This window comes from Arvicola amphibius, chromosome 5 (assembly GCF_903992535.2).
Source record: "Arvicola amphibius chromosome 5, mArvAmp1.2, whole genome shotgun sequence".
Classification (NCBI taxonomy): domain Eukaryota; kingdom Metazoa; phylum Chordata; class Mammalia; order Rodentia; family Cricetidae; genus Arvicola; species Arvicola amphibius.
Genome location: NC_052051.1, coordinates 158,165,294 through 158,179,881, shown reverse-complemented (window position 1 = coordinate 158,179,881; position 14,588 = coordinate 158,165,294).

Below are 14,588 nucleotides of genomic sequence, written 5' to 3'. Positions count from 1 at the left end.
AAACCAAGAACAATGGCAATGAACGTGAACTCTACAGCATGGATGGGCTCACTGTGAGCCTTGTCAGTTTGGTTGCTCACCTTCCTGGACTTAGGGGGAGCTGGGAGGACCTTGGACTTAACATAGTGAAGGGAACCCTGATGGCTCTTTGTCTTTGGAGAGGGGTGGAGTGGGGGTATGGGTGGAAGGGAGGGGAGGGAAGGGGGAGGATGAGGGGAGGAGATGGAAATCTTGAATAAAAAAAATGAGAAAAATAAAAAAAAAGAAGTAATTAATCATCTTAGAGCAGGCACTTTGGCTACAATATGTATTTTCACTGGGATAAGGAGCCAACCCCTCCCACTTGTGAATTCTAAGAACTGTTGCCATTTGAATTGCTGCTGCCTTCAGCTCAGGGCTCTGATAAAAGGCTGAATACAACACTTGTGTATTCTAGAAACTCACAGAAAATCTGGTGACAGATTTCCATGACAGTTGTTCAGAGTTCTTTGGCAAAGTGACAACAGAAAATAGTAGGGTAAAGGTCCACTCCAGTCTCTAAGAGAACCATCAACTCTTCAGATCAGGTTGAGGAGAGAAAACAGGCCAGAATGGGGTCCAGACGACCCTTAGTAAAGGATTTGGAACTGGCATATAGAGGAAACCAGTTGTCAAAGAAAGACTGGACTCAGCCTAGGTCTTCTAACCCAGGTCACTATTTCAAGAACAGGAAGAACTCCAGTGTCTGAAGATGACATATATAACATATGAAGATGATATATGACTAACACTTTATTGAGGTTAATGTGACACCAAATGTATAAAAATTATATGGTGAATTATGTCACAGAGAGAGCATATTCCTTGCCCAAATCTTTCCAATCAAATGAGCTGATTTCAACTGAGATCTTCTCTCAAAGTCCTGAAGGAAGAGAGTGAGTGATTCAGGGAAGACACCTGACATCAACCTGTGACCTCCATATGTAGGGATACCTGCACATACACATACAGTGCACACACAAGTACATTAGCAAATAATATGCCAACACACAGCAATAGAGCAGCATGCACACACACACTCACACACACCACCTTGATCCCCAAAAGCATCCTACCCATTAAATAATAGATTTGGAAAGTTGGTCTAGGTGATCAGATATTTGAAATTCCAAACCACATTTGAGAATCTGTGAGCCACACTGACACCCCCATCTTCCAAGTGTGGGTTAATTCCCAACAACATCAGTGTCTTTGGGGGCTCTGGGACACCTCCAGGAACCTGGGCTCCTCTCTAGTCTTGCTGAATTGTGTAGTGTATTCTGTATTGCACACCATTCATGAATGGCTCTGTTCTAATGAAAGCTCTGCTCTACTTCTCTGCTTGCTTAAGTCAAAGGCCACCTTAATGTATATTACTTTCTACACACTGACAGATAATGAGTCAATATTCTTCAGTGATGCCAATACTATCATAAGAGATCATTGTCTTATTTTAGCATATCTTGAACAATTCAATATTGTTTATATTCACCTGTCGTCTGTTTACCTATCTGAGTAGCTAGTTTTGTAAGGTAGAACACTGCAAGTTTTAGGAAACACACAGTTTTTTAGGTATATTCTGCTCTTAGAGAGTTCTTTCAGTCTGACTGGACAAAGAAAAATGGTATGAACTTAATTATAATACAAGGCAAAAATGGTACTTCCTTAGGCCTCAGCCTGACAGAAGAAAGGAATCTAGCAGATTAGAGAGCATCTCACTTTACTATCACCTGGTTTGCATCTAATTAGATCCTTGTCATGTCTAAGTACTTGACCCTACCTTTCACAAAGAATTAACAAGTCTTCCTTCTTCCCCTCTCAAAAAAGGTTTCTAATTGAAATTAATTCACAGTCAAGCAAAATATGATTGCTTTACCCACTTGTCACAAGCATGTCTTGTCTTGTGATATAAAATGACATTTAGATACAGCGTGGAGAGGCAGGCGCTCTGTGTCTAATGCATGACTCTACACATGCTTTGTTTCATTCTCTCGCTTCTTGAAGAAGATGTTTAATGACTCTTAAAGCAAAAAGAAGAGTTAATTATTGACATCCTATTAAAAATGACAATCATGTTTTGAATCTGAACCCTTGTGGCTTGCATTACAATTTCCCTACTTTTAAAATGCATATATATATTACAATAAATAATTTCAGACAAAATATTTCACTACCATTTTTGCTTAATCAAAAGCTATTTTTCTTCATATAAACAATTTTATTTCATATTCCACAACCAGTGACAAGGGAGAAAAGTAAAATTTAGCAATTTTGGGTCTGTTTTGGAGAAACAGTAGTAGACGTTCATGTCTGGGGCTTCTTAAAATTCATATTGCATATTGGTAGAACAGATGAAGTTAAACATTTTCTAATTTCAAACAGTCTCTCTTGCTTAGAGCCATGGTCAGTAAACCAGGAGGCCAGGTTCTTGTAAGGGGTTACTTCATAGCTCTAGGCTGCCTACTTCATCTATTTTTAGGTGTGACTTCCATCTCAATCTTCTAGACTCAGATATTACACAAATAAAGGTCACAGTGGCTCACAGCGTGTGAGAGGGCAGGTAAACATATCTGAGGACTGCTGTAGACTCAATCTCTGGCAGTATGTTTCAGCATTTGACTATTCTAGCTTGATGCAAGTTTCCCGCTCACACTTCACAATGATGCCTCTGGAGTGAGACTGTCTGTCCTCCCTGCCACTATGGCCTTGAGAATCTTCACTAAAGAAAAATAGATTTAAGGCCTTAAGACATTTTTATACGGTTTTACATAGAAAATATTTTGCTTTGCCTTTCCTCTTACATTTTTATTGTAAAAAAAAACACAGTTCAATTATATTACTTTCATTTAACCAGTTCACATATATTATTTTCATAATGACTGCATGATTTCAATGTGATAGATACCCTTAAACTATTGCCCAAACTACAAACATTCTTATTTATCAGTATGGAATGTATAAATTAAAGATTGACATGACATTAACTAATATTAAGATAAAATTATCCTCTATTGCGCTGCATAACGTGTGGCAGAAGGGATATAGTAGTTATTTGTCAGTTCAGCTTTGCATGGCAAAAACATAGACAGATGCAGACAGTCATGAATCAGAACAATGTTTTATGAGTGATAATTCTGAGAACAATGAGGTATGCATTTAGCTCAGATATAAATATCAGTCTGAATTTAACTCTGCTAACAGATATTTTAAACCAACATTGCATATTTTCAATCAAGTGACTGGTGATTTAAACCATCATAGTACACATCTTGGCTGAAAAAGACCTCAGCGCAGGCAGACTCTGGGGAGTCTGGTGCAGGACCTCTGTGATGATGAAACATAGGAACTAGGCACTAGAATAACTTTCCAAAGACACCACAAAAGAAGTCAAACGTGGTGGAGGAAAAAAATTGCAGCGTTCTAAAGACAAGCATGTTTATCATCGCACACTTCACCCCTTTTGGGGTTAAACTGTGCTACTCTGTGTTCAGAGTTAAGTCTTGATCTCAATTACGTCAACATAAGATCTCCTTTAGACACATTTTCCACAAAGATAAAAACATAAAATGAAGATGAGAGTGGCCCAAAGGCAGTAAGATAGTTCTTCATACAGAGTCTGTACAGAGGCATGCACGTAGTGAGAAGACCACAGGATCAGAAACAAATTTCATATTATGTATTTCCAAAATTAGGCCTAAAGAGATGTTCCCCACCACCCCAGATAGACTATCAATAGCTAGCTCACAACTTGACACAAACCTAAAGACACCTGGGAAGCCTCAGTTGGAGAACTGCTTCTATCAAATTAGCCTATTGGCATGTCTCTGGAAATTTTCTTGATTGGTAATTGATGGAGGTCACAGTTCATTGTGGGCGTTACTTTCCCTAGTAGGATGGGCCAAAGTGTCTTGGTTAGGTTTCCTATTGCTGTGAAGAAGCAACATGACCACAACAACTCTGAAAAGGGAAATCATTTAGCTGAGGTGGTGGCTTACAATTCAGAGGTTTTCATCATAGCAAGGAACATGACAGCATGAAGGCAGACATGGGACTGGTTACATCTTGATCAGAAAGCAACAGAAAGTGGACTGAGGCAATGGGAGTGACTTGGGCATGTATGAGATGTCAGGGTCCACTTCAACAGTGATGTACTTCATCCAACAAGGCTGTAATGACTCCAACAAAGCCACGCCTTTTAATAGTGCCACACTCTATGAGTTTAGGGGGGCCAATTACATTCAAACCACCACACTGGGTTATACAAGAAGAGAAAGTGAGAAGTACACTTGAGTGCATTCGCACAGACCACTTCCTAAATATAACCCCAGTAACACAGACACTGAGAGCAACAATTTATAAATGTAACTTCCTGAAACTGAGAAGCTTCTAAAAATCAAAGGACATGGTCAATAAGACAAAACAGCAGCCTATAGAATGGGACAAGATCTTCACCAACCCTACATCAGACAAAATACTGATATACAAAGAACTCAAGAAACTTAACATCAAAGAACAAATAATCTAATAAAAAAATGAAATATAAGATAAAGAGAGAACTCTCAACAAATGAATCTCAAATGACTAAAAGGCACTTAAGGAAATGCTCAACATCCTTAGCCCTCAGAGAAATGCAAATCAAAACAACTCTGACATTCCATCTTACACTTATCAAAATGATCAAGATCAAATGCACTGATGACAACTTTTGCTGGAGAGGATGTGGGTAAGGGGAACATTCCTCTATTACTGGTGGGCATGTAAACTTGTACAGCTGGTTTGAAAATCAGTATGGCAATTTCTCAGAAAATTAGGAAACAATCTACCTCAAGGCCCAGCAATACCACTTTTAGGTATATACCCAAAGGAAGCTCATTCATACCACAAGGACTTGTGCTCAATTATGTTCACAACAGCATTATTTTTAATAGCCAGAACCTGGAAATAACATAGATGCCCCTCAACTGAAGAATGAATGCAGAAGATGTGGTACATTTTCACAATGGAGTCCTTCTCAATGGTAAAAAAATAATGATATCTTGAAATTTGCAGTCAAATGGATGGCTCTAGAAAACAACATATTGAGTGAGGCAACCGAGACCCAGAAAGACACATATAATATGTACTCACTCATAAGTGGCTTTTAGACATAAAACAAGTAAAAACCAGCCTACATTCCACAATCCCAGAGATCCTAGACAACAAAGGCCCTGAGGAAGACAAACATGGATCTACATAGGAAGGAGAAAAAGACAAGATCTCTGAAATAAGTTGGGAGCATCAGAGTCACAGGAGAGGGTAGAAAGGGAGAGGGTAGGAAGGGGGGAACAGAGAAAAGTGTATAGCATAAAAAATGAAAAAGAAAAAAGTCATGAAAAAAAGAAAATAGCAAGTGAGTAAGCAGCATCCTCCTTGATTTCTGCTGAAAGCTCCTACCTTGTATTTGTGCCTTGGTTTCCCTTGATGACAGACTGTGTAACCAGTGAGACAAAATTCTTTCTTCCCCAAGTTAGTTTGGGGTCATGTTTTATCAAAGTAACAAAAAGCAACCTGAGACTTCAAATAACTAGGGACACCTAGATTTCAACTTTTCAGCCTTCAAAACTATCAGAAAGTGTGTGCATAGGTGTGTGTACATGTGTGTGTCCATGCATTTACAATCTACGGTGTGTTGTGGTCAAAGCAAGCCAACATTATTCCAGCTATTGACTTATGTCCAAACCAAGGGGCAATTGCACTTTACCTGGTAATATAATACACCTCTGCTTTTTTTCTCAGCTGATAGATTATTGATATTGTTTCTAAAGACAATAGACCAAAATTGTCCTTTTTCTCTGAAAGATGTGGGATTCCCTCTTTATGTTGTGGTTACCACTGACTAATAAAGAGCTGCTTTGAGTGTATAGCAGAGCAGGGCAGAACAGAAGTAGGCAGAAAAATCTAAACTGAATGCTGAGAGAAAGAAGCGCAGAGTCAGGAGAAGCCATAAAGCTGCCACCAGAGACAGAAGCACTGAAACTTTGCTGGTAGGCCACAACCTCGCAGTGATGCACAGATTAATAGAAAAAGGTTAAATTAAGATGTAAGAGTTAGCCAATAAGAAGGTAGAGCTAATGGGCCAAGCAGTGATTTAAATAATACAGTTTCTGTGTGATTATTTTGGTTCTGGGTGGCCAGAACAAACAAGCGGCCTGCTACTACAGTGGAATTATGACTACTCATGCCTTTCCTAATCAAATGAGGGAAATCTAAAGTCTTCTTTTTCATTGCTTCCTGGACACCTTCAAACACGTCCATTTCATGGCCTCCTTTTCAACCCATGAAACTATGAACTTTATTCTGTAACATTTGATATACTATGTCATCAAGCTTTCACAGAAGATAAGAAGACCTATCATTTTTGTTTAAATTTAGGAATCAGGATGGGTGACCAAGACCAAGTTCCTTTTCTACCTCAAAATTTGGTTTTGAGTTCCATCTTCTACTACTTTCTCACCTAATCAGCTTTCCATTTCCAAAGCCATTCTCCCCTTTACTGTCAGCATTAAACATATTACGGGTCGTATTTATAATCTTGTCTAGTATAAATCTAATCAATAGCTTTCTGTCAGCCTTCTCATTTCCAGAGAGAATTGCATTTAAGGCAGACACATTTGAAGGTTTACTCTCTGACCTTTCTCAACGGTCTCACAATCCCTTATCTATTTTCATAAAATAATCCATTCTTACATTTGTAATTTTCCTTCTCTCTGAGGTTTATATGAGTAAAAAAAAAGTACACTAGACTTATTCTTGGAGAATTTATAATAACAGGTCCAACAGTTATATCTGGCAGTTTCTTTGTTCTTCACAACATATACTGGGAGAGAAATCTTCCCTAAGAACTCTGTCTGCCCTCTCTAAGATTCCGAAATACAGTATGAATTTCCATTTTAACCTCTGGATTCTCCTCTCCTGAGAAAGTGAATGGAGAATAAGAACTAAAAGAAATAGCAACTCCTCCATCACCCCCTTCTCCTGTGCTTTTCTCTTTCCACATCCCTTACTCCCCCATCTCCTCCTCCCCTCCTTCTTCTTCCTTCCTTCTTTCTTCCCTGTCTTTCTTCCCCCTCCTCCATCTTATTTTTTGAGCCTCTTGCAATGTTGTTCTCTTTTGAGCCCTCAATCCTTCACCTTCTTGGTGTGGATACCCACCAGACACTGGATTACAGTATATTTACAGGAAAAGTGAGACTTTTGCTTCCAAAAAATGAGCAAAATTGTTTTGGCAAATGAAAGAATATGAGCTTAAAAGCTGTTCAGAAATTTTCTCATAAAAAGCAAGTTTACTGAAATAAGTCAAAGTTTAAAGTCCAAATAAAAGCCAAGATTGTAGCTCAGTGGCAGAGTTCTTGCCCAGTGTGCACTAAAATCCTGCTTCAATTCATAATCCTACAAACATCTCTAACATCAATACTTTTTACATTTTACATTCATATATATACCAAAAAGGGAGAAGAAAGATCTTGGGCTTAAGATGGGTGTCTTTATTTCACACCAGGCATTATGGAAACAGGATACCTTTAGGCGGGTATCTCTCAACACCAGGCATTATGGAAACAGGATACTTTTAGGTGGGTATCTCTCTCTTAGCACTGGGCACTATGGAAACAGCACACTTTGTTTTAAACTTTACTTATTATTCACAAAGTGTTATAATTTGTTCTAACAACTTCAGTATGCTCTTTTTTCAAAAACATCTGTCATGACATTTTTCAAATGTCCTCACTTTGTCTCCAGGAATCTCTTTTGCCTAGAAATGCTACTCTAACACTGAAGGAGCATGTGTAGAGATCATGTACATTTAAGACTGAAAGAGCCATCAATTGGTTTTATTTTTCACAGTGCTATTTCATAGTAGTCAATGTTATTGAATCACAGATATGCCAAATGTCACATTCCTTCAAGGATCCTGTCCCCACACTGCAATAGTTGGTTCTATATCCAAGCACTTGATGACAGTAGCAATTTGGGCTTAATGGACTGAAGAGAGTATAAAATTCTGGGAAGGAAATGTGTTGGGGGCAGATTCTTGGAATGTAAGAAGGAACAACTTGGGTGTGAATCTGAGAAAAACACATTATATACATATATGGAATTGTCAGAGAATATAGAATAATATATTTTAAGAAAGAAATACAGAGTCACCAGATAGTATAATTGTTACTTTCCTCAAGTTCTTCTTACAATGAATGCATCACCCAGCTGTGAGGGCACACACCTTTAATCCCAGCACTCAGGAGGCAGAGCCAGGTGGATCTCTGTAAGACCAGGCTCTACAGAGTGAGTTTCAGGAAAGTCAGAGCTACATAGTGAAACCTTGTTTAGGAAAAAAAATCAGAAACAAAAAAAAAAAAAACCAAAAAATGAAGTTGTCAACTAAAAAAATAATAAAATCGCTTGTTTTATCAAAGGTTAAATGAGATTTTGATCACTTGCTAAATGTTAAATACAGGTTATGACATTCATTCTTCCTTGCAGAGTTAGGGAATTTTCTTGATACATTTACAGTTAACACATTGTTATAGGAAAAATGTATCTATTCTGGGTTTTAGAGAGCTTTCTGCAAATATTGATTTCCTTCAAATTAACATAGCTGTGGATTATGAGGATATTTATCTTTCAATAAGCATAATGCATTCATCTCTAAACTTGGATCTTTATATTTTGACTAGATATGCAAAGCAGGCAGGATTCTTCTGTTAGCAACCCGAGGAGATCAAACACCTAAACTATGAGATAGATGACAGAGAACTTCTAGTTACCCAATGCTGTGATTTACTAAAGCTGAAGTACATCTTTGTATCACAATTCAGCTATTATTTTACTTTTTTATTATCTTTTTAAAGGTTATCTGTAAAAGGAACAATCATATTTATTTCATGATATCAAGCAAATGTTTGCCATGCAACAGATAATTTGGCCCAACTTAGCTCTTCAGACCAGATAATTTTAATAGTTTGCACAGTAATGTGATATCTATGTATGTTGTATTTTAAATATTTGAAGCGAATAAATCTTACCATGCTTCTTATTTTTCTTCCTTATCCTGACCTATTTTTGTAGTTGTAAGAAATTCTGGTGACTTTTAAATGTGAGCAATATATATGAATTTTCTAGAAGAATTATGCTTTTAGTTTTCATCCTGTTTAACATGTTTGTGCCTAATTGTGTTGAATTGTCCCAATTATAGTATTTCTGGAAAATAGCCCAGGTGCAGAAATCCTCCAAACCTTTGATTTTCTGCCACTTTCAGTGTTGCCTCCTTTCAGGGAAACATATCAGTAAGGACCCCTTACTCTTGCATACCTCATTAACACTTGCCTTTATACTCTATCCATACCTTTCTTATAGAAAAAAAACTAAGAAATTTCTTCCCCTTCTTCAAGTTGTTGTTCACTAATGAATATCTCCTAACTACAATGGCCTAAATCAGACCCTGTCTTCTTCCTTTAGTATGGTCTAACTTGTTCAGTTGGGCTCAATGGCAAAAACAAGGTTGGTTTCCTCTTCTGAGTAAGTGTTTTGCCCTGGTGATGGGGACTCTGCACTTCATTTCTTATAAGGGAGTCCAAATTCTGATACTTACTTTTGAGCTCTTGCCCATGAGTTGCCTGTACAGGATTCTGATTCTTTCTGAAGAATTTTTTTTTATTACGATGTTGGAATCTCTTGCCTTTCAAGTTAGATCATTTGGCCTCCTTTTATAAGTAGATCAATAGTTTGTTTCCTCTATTCCAACTGGTTTGACTTCAAATCAGTTAGAAAAATGACCATACCTACTAAAAAGGAACTCTTAGATATTAATCAGTGAATTTTGTTATCTTGATTGTGTTTAAACAATTGATGAAATTCAAACAAAACTTCACCTCTGTAGGAGCATATATAACCTCATCTTAAATAATGTCACTGAATTGGTTCTTAAACTCTCTTAACAGAGCTGTATTATGACTTACTTAGTTATAAATGTTTTTATAAATTGCATGTTTCAAAATTTCCAGGAATTAAAATTAAACTTCAGATAATCTCAATATAGCTTGAAGAAAGCATATCTGTATGGAAATCCATCCATACACATTAAGTATCCTAGTTCACACAATTTGAATAAATATTTTACAAATGACTTTAAACATGGCTTGATGGGGGAGCTAACCAATTCCCTTGTTTGAGGGACGTGTCCCCTGGGTGGGGGGCAAATACCTTTAAAACATCCCTGTGCATTTGTTTTCGCTCTCTTTGTTTCCTGTGCTTTGCTGGAACTCTGACTTTGTAAGTTTTTTCCCTTTTCCTCCTTTTATTAAAGCTGAGTATTTTATAATAAAGCTAGTTTGGTTAATTCCAATTGCCGACCGACCTGCACCCCTACAATGGCTGATTTTCTAAAATCATCTATATATTCTCTTAATTACTTCCAGAGAAATCTTCATTCAACTGGAGTATGTTCCTTCTATTGGGATAGAGTTTGAGTGGCTGAAAGTGTTAAGATTAGTTTTTATTTATGTTCATGTGCATGTGAATACATACCACATGTATGTCGATATGTGTAAAACCCAGAAGAGTGAGTTGGAGGCCCTGGTACTGAAGTGGCAGGGGACTATGAGAAATGCAATTTCAGTTCTGAGAACTGGACTTTCATTTTCTAGGATCAGTAGCAGCTATCAGCCCCCAAGCTACATATCCAACTTCATAAATGAGATATAGTGAAGGCTGTGGATAATCTAAGATCCTAAAATGTATGATATAAATAGATAATATCACTTGTTAGAAGTTTCATTTCAGTGGAACAATATTTTGTGATAAATTAGCTTTCAGATAAGTTCGAAGATCTTCCGGTTTTTAATAAGATATAGAGAAGTTTTATTCTGTGCATCTGTTTATAAACCTGCTCAATCTGGCCAGGTTGAGAAGCTATTCACCAAGAGGAAATCTGGCCATAAAAACCTGTGTGTTATGTGTTCTGCAAGTCTGCTGGTATGTGTGGGAGACAGCTCACCATTAAAACTGAAAACTGTAAAACTGAAGTGATTATGGTGAGAATATATGGTCAATATGTATGGATGAGGAGCAATTAATAATAATAGTTTCAGAAGATGATCTTTTGTTAAAATAGAATAATTTTTCCTCCTGAGGTGAAATTACTCATTCTAAAATGAAAATAAGATCCTGAAAACAAAACCTGAATGGATATTGCAGGTTAAAGTAGATTTCAGAACAGGCATTTTTGTGGGAAAGATCATATCTGGCTAAAGTTTGATAGACATTTATTTAGATTGCATGAGGAGGGTTTGAACATTAAATATTATATTAATGTAAAACTAGGACTTGATTTTCTCTGTTTAAGTGATGTTTTTCAAACTGTGGTTGATTTAATGCTAATCTATCAAAGCTTATTCTTTAACTTTTTTATAGTGTGGGAATAGCAAATATTCTGTGCCTGCATGAATTACTCTTACAGGTTATAAAGACTATTTGTGATTTTTATAATTTATGAAAATAAGCTTTTGTAGAAAATAAAATGTGTATATTATTGTTAACTATATTCTTAATTTTAAAATATTTTTTGCTTTGTTTAGCTATTCATTATAGTTTCTCAGTAACTTATTATCCTTTCTTATTCATGCCTCGAAAGATTGAAGAGATGGGTTACCAGTTAAGAGCATTTACAACCCATACAAGGAACAAGAGTTTAGTTCCTCAGACCTTACAACAAAATAACCATGAGTGTTTAAGTCTTTGTTCACTTAGGGAAAGGACTGGTTTACCCAGAGGCCTTCTGGAATGTTCTTGAAATCAGGTACTACTGGGAGCATATTATCTTCCACCACAGAGGACACTCTGAGAGCTCAGCTAGCTAGCAAGCACCATGTAAAGTAGGTGTTGGTCCACAGGCTTCTGAAGTTATCAATTAGGGAGCTCTGAGACGGATCAGTAGAGCCATTTGGGGCGTTCAATACTGTAACTGTGAAGCAGATGACTTTGGAAGGTTGGTGATGTGATGCGATTTGAAATCTAGTAGATCAGACATGTTCACCTAGGCCTGAGGAACTGAACAGAGGTGGCTATGGATTTCCTTGATACTATTAGTGCTGATCTGGAGTTTTGATTTTTTTCTCTGCTGTGGAAATATAAGAAATTCCCTTCTCCTTATGCTATCTAACACTCCCAACAATACTGCTATAAACTCAACTTTTTAAAGCTTAGATGAAATATTTAGAAATGAAATACTGCTTTCCCTGCTTCCTTTTTTCAGACTTCTCAAACTCTTAAATGTTCTTATTTTCATAGCAGTGTAGTTAAATGCATACATTCACGTTATATAATGTAGTTATTTGCATGTCCTTCTTAAAAGAACATAATTAGAAACATTGGTTATACAACCAAGGTCTCACTTGGAATGTCATATTTGAGAACGATGTTCTTTAAATCTGCTGCAATCAAATATTTTATGGAACTAAGTTCGATGTTATGGAATCAATACATGCAAACCATCTTAGAAAACTGTCCCAGACCTGGTTACCAGATCCTAGCCTAAGAGACAGGCAAGGTCAGTGATTTCCTTGTAAGCATGGGAATCTTAAAGCATTTGGAGAAGTCAGGAATGGAATAATTAGGTCAAAAATTGGTGTTGAATTTTTGTTGCTCTTCTTAGACTTCCTTTTGCAGCTTTTGAAACCCAACCTGAGTGAGCTTCCTCATAAATAATTCCAGAAAAGCAAATAAGGCAGCTTGAGTAGTGATTTACTATTCTTCCACACCTGTGCAAATAATCAGGCCAGATCCAATGAGACCAGATTTATTCTGTGATTGAGACTGATCTTTCTTTGAGATTACTTATTCTCAAAAACGCTCTGAATAGAGTTTGCGTACCTTGATGGGAAACATGTCATCTGCTGCCCATGCTTCTGGGTTATCAGATTTTAACCGAGTTAATTTGTCTCACATCAATTTTATACCTCTTTGGAAATTCACAGTGTCTTGTAGGTATACAAACTCTTGCCTTATCTCACAATCATTTAATTTACTTCTTCTCTTATTGGGAAGGGAAGCAAATAGTTTTTTTTTGTTCTTAACTACAAAATGGACACAATCTTGTTATCTTGAACAAATTGGCAGCCATAATCCAATTCCCACTTGTTTTCACATTTTCTTGAATATCTCTCTTTAAAACTCCAAAGCTACTTTTTTCAATGTTTCTCATAGTGACCTACTTAAAGTCACTCATAATTACTGACTGTCTGGCCCGTATAGTGTCTCTTGCCTGCTGGAAAGCTGCCTATGTCCTGGGGATATGGAGAAACACAGATTACTGAAGCTCAATGGCCTGCAGGACCCTGAAGGTCTGATTACAGCTGCAGACATTGGCTGGAAGTCACCCTGGACAAGATGCTTCAGGTCACCACTAGAGTTGAGAGAAATGGGGACATCCTCAAAAGAGGCATTAAAGATCCCTGTGTCCGCTCCAGGAGGAACTCAACAGTTCCTGTGAAACCAGGATTTCCACAGGATAATCTCAGGGATTCACCCGGTGATTTATCAGAGCTCGAGCCTCAGTCTTTACCACCACCACTATGCTATTACTTCTTCTTTTTCTCTGAGATTTTTTTTTCTCATGGTTTATTTTTTTTTTATATTTAAAAATTTCCATCTCCTTCCCTCCTCCTCCCCCCTCCCTCCCCTCCTCCTCCCCCTTCCCTTCCCTTCCCTCCTTCTCCCCCTTCCCTCCCCTTCCCTCCACCCATACCTCCCCTCCCTCCCTCTCAAGGCCAAGGAGCCATCAGGGTTCCCACTCTATGCTAAGTCCAAGGTCCTCCCAACTCCCCCCAGGTCCAGGAAGGTGATCGACCAAGCTGAGAAGGCTCCCACAGAGCCCGTCCATGCAGAAGAATCAGAGCCCAGCGCCATTGTCCTTTGCTTCTCAGTCAGCCCCCGCTGTTGGCCACATTCAGAGAGACGAGTTTGGTCGCATGATCCATCAGTCCCATTCCAACTGGAGTTCTCTGAGATTTTATATTTCATATAAGTCGCTAACCACCATGCTCTTGGGAATCATGGACATTCCCACTATACATTCAACATGCTTTTCAGAAATATGTATCACAAGAGCCCACAGAGACGGTCTCAAATTCAGCATCTCTGTTACTGGTTTGTTTATCACTCCATGACTCATTTAAACAAGCAAGAGGACTGGTGATCTTGAACTTAAGCTTCAGTAATGACCATGGTTGATAATGTCCTCATTCTATTGTGTTCAAGAATCCAACCAATCACAAAGAGCGACTCTGCTTTGCACATTGTAAAGCAAAATCCACTGTTATCATCCCTTACTTTTCCCCTTTACTTTTTTGAGATGTCTTGTTCCCCATTTACAGCATCCTAACTAAAACAATCTTCTCACTTATCTCATACGTCAGGGCCTACCTCACCACACAGCAATATCATTCTAAATGCTTCAACTGATGAAGTAGCTCACAGTACTATAATGTAATTTTTGGAATCCACATTGAGAAATTGGAGTGACAGTGTTTACTTCAGTA